We start from the raw sequence: 3,813 nt of genomic DNA, 5'->3' as shown, positions 1-3,813 counted from the left end.
GGAACAATTATCTCAAATGATGTTCTTATTTTTTTTTATGAGCATTATTTATTTTTTAAGAAGATGTACGCTTTGGGTGAAGAAGCATCCTCGAGTGTTGCTCCGTTTTTCTGTAGTTAAAAACAGTATTCTTTGATAAAACGAATCAAAACGAGAGAAATTTACTCACTACGTCTACAATTATTATTTATCATCAATTCCCTATTCAATAGACTGTTGATAAGTGATATTTATGTATTTATCAGCGTGTACCACCGCCATAAATGTAGGAGATGGGTCTTCATATTTTGCATGAACATTTTTTTTTTAAATTTTATTGAGGAAAGGCATTTCTTATTACTTTTTTTTTTATAAAAACATTTCTTGATACAGATTTTTTAACAAATATAATTTTGGGCGAGCTTATTTAATAACATAATAGTTATTTCTATTTTTTAAATAGTCGTTTTATAAAAATGTCTTCATAATATAAATATTAAATTAATAAATATATATATCCAGTGCGGGTCCAGGTCCTGAGACACCCTGATATTTGCTCTAATATAGCATGAATATGGATAATTTCCACGGAATTGGGACAGGCCATTCCACTTTCCCTAGTTTCTAATACCTATGACCTAAGCCCATCGAATTATATCCCATGGAACAAATACTAATAATGAACGGATTTTGAAAAGCATTTAGATTTTACAAGGTGAAATAGGTTGAATATACGAATGGTATCATATGTCCGGATACAATAAATTAATCCAAAATTATTTCTCAATATATTCAAGGGTGTCTGCAGGAATATTGGGGGGGCTTGTTTTGATTGATTTTTTTATAGTCTAAAAATTAAAAAATTTCGAGAAATATTTCAAAAATCAACCGTTGTTCACGAAAAAATTAATTTTCTTTTATTGTCTCTCAAAGTTATCTAATTTAATTAATTTTAAGTTTATCCACCCTAGAGACTGAAAAATCCTTTTAATGCTCTGTGTTCATCATATCTTTGCTTCACTAAGTATAGTGATTAGAAAAAGAAAAACAGGTGATGCGTGTGCTCTTTCTTCTTCTTTGTTTATTATTTAATAAGTCTTGGGACCTCCCTCTAAAAGAAAAATGATCGTCTATCCTTGGTATAAATTGTTTTAGAAGGCATAATAAAATAAATATACATGAATTTAAATTAATTATAATATTTTCTCCCCACTAATGCTATGAAAATGTAAAAGGTTCTTCTTTTTATAGCAGTCATTCATTTTCATTTTAAGTCAATTTGATTTTTCATCTTCCGCTAAATACTATCAAAATCTTAGGAACAATTCAAAGAATGACAGTCCTAAGACTGGACTGAACCCAAGAAATTGGGACTGACACAATATTTTTTAAAGAAGAGCAGAGTCACGTAATCACGTATTTGCAGTTTGAGTGGCAGCATATTATATACTTTAATTAATATTTATGTTATGACATTATAGTCATTCAACTTAATTTTAATTTTAAAATTTTAATATATAATTATTACACTTAGTCTAAAAAAGAGGATGCCAATTTCTCATTGGTCTCTATGGCTCTGGCACCCCTGCAGTGTAGCATATTGAGTTTTAAATTTGAGTCTGACCACAAACCAGGAGCACCATTGGTTTGTGCATATAAATATATATATATATGTTATCTAGCCTGTATGTTTTTCTCTCAGATCTTATAAATATGTAATGGCTTTGGAAAGGCAAAGTAAATCGAATATATCAAATTAATTTACTTCTTAGTTGAAAACTTTGAATTTTGACGTGGAAGTTGATAAGGTTTCTTTTTACTTTCATTATATACTTAACGTTCTAATATTCAGGGCTGGAGGGATTAAATTTGCCTTTACAATATACTGAGTAGTCCATTAAAATCTGCACACTTTGAATTTTAAACTTCTACAAGATATAATTTATTGATTAACAACTAGCTTGAACACTCTATCTTAAAGATAGCTAATGAAAAATTAAAAAGATTTTATTTCTATTTACCTTATTTATGTTAAAACTCTTAACTAAAACGATTTACTATAAACTAAAATAATATCATAGGTAAATTTATATTGTAAAAACCTCCTTGTATACAACATTTTTGTTGTTTCTGTTCATTTGATGTAAATATAATCAAACCTGGTCACCCTTTAGACACTCTTGAAAATAATAATATGCGTAACTTAAAATTATAAACAAGTATTACTTTATGTCTAAAGTCTGTATCTTTCTTCATTTTTGAAATAAATGAGGATTTTTTATTGTTTTTCTAAGATGGACTTACAATACATCACACACACATATAAATTATTTTAATACTATTAACAATAGATTTTCAACAAAATGAATGCTGTAAATAGATGTGAGTTTGAGCTCTCTTAATCATTAATGTAGCCGCCCTTAGTGGCTATGATAGCTTCCAGGCGGCGGTGGAAGTCCTGATATCAACTGCAGATGTAGTTCTCTGTTATGGCATCCAGGTGCTAGCTGACAGTGGCTTTGAGGTCCTCTGTGTTTGGCCTTCCCCTCAACATGGACCCAGAAGGTGTAGTCAAACGGTTGGCATCAGGACTGTATGGAACCAAAAGTGTCAAAAAATATTCCAAAAGTCTCATTCAAAAGGGTCTTGCAATAGAGAAGATGGTTTTTTCATTGCTGGTGTTAAAAGTGGCCTCTCTACCCTCACAAGGCTCTTTCCACCCACTTTTTTGATAGATCTCTGGAGAGTCTGATGTGAAATCCTGAGATTCTTGCATGGGTCCACATGGACCTGAGAGGATTGCCCTAGGCTGTTTTCTTTCAGTCCTCCGGGTCCAGTTTGGCCTTTTTAAAAGAGCCCCTCTGCCTCTGCAACGTTTTGGACTTGCTGACGGCGTGGTTATTGGAGACCCCCAACTGCTAGGAGTGCGCAAATAGAAATTCATCGATCACGTTCATGTGTCATTTTCTCAACTTGAACATAAGTAAGAGAGCTTATGCTTTATTTTGTTTTGTAACTAACTGTTAATGCTTTAATATTTGGAAATATGAATTAATTTCAATCTCTCAACCTTCATTAATTATTGAATTAGTAAGTACTCAGATTTCAATGGGCCACCCGGTAATTAAAGTCTGAATATTAGAAGATCAATTAATGAATCATTACAAAATATTTATACTTTGACCCATTAACGCCGAGAAATATTTTTGAAAGATATAGAAGATAACTCTTCAACTAATCCTCAGGGTTACTCTCCACTGAGCATGAGCACACTCTCGCATAAACTCAATACTGAATACTGGGTTTTTCCTCAAGAATGAAATAATAATAATAACAACTTGAGAAAGTAAAGAAACATTGTTCTTGTCACCAACAACAACAACAAGACTTACACACTAATTAATTATTAGTTTTCCCAACCCTAAGTATGTGCACTTCCCTTTTCTTTTTTAGTATGACGTGATGATCTAGGGAGAAGTTTAGTCTCTAGAGTGCTCCCTGGCGTAGCTTTTCCTACACATGCTCGTTCCTAAACTTCGTCTAAAGTCACACTCATTATTTTTATATATTATGTACTTCCCTTTTCTTATCTTTTTTGATATGACCTGAGAAGCCAGTGAGTGTTTTAGTCTCTAGAGCGCTCCTTTAATGAGATTTAGTTACACACTCTCGTTGCTAAACCTTATTTAAAGACTATTTTAGATTTAGGTTAATGAGTCAGAAATATCAATTTCTTTTGTTTTTGCATTTTTAATATGAGCTCTAGCCACACATGCTTTTTATTAGAAATGAGTTTTCAAATTCAGAAGATTAATTTAATATAGCATTTATCTA

This window comes from Lepeophtheirus salmonis, chromosome 8, assembly GCF_016086655.4.
Source record: "Lepeophtheirus salmonis chromosome 8, UVic_Lsal_1.4, whole genome shotgun sequence".
NCBI lineage: Eukaryota > Metazoa > Arthropoda > Copepoda > Siphonostomatoida > Caligidae > Lepeophtheirus > Lepeophtheirus salmonis.
This window is presented reverse-complemented; position numbering follows the sequence as displayed.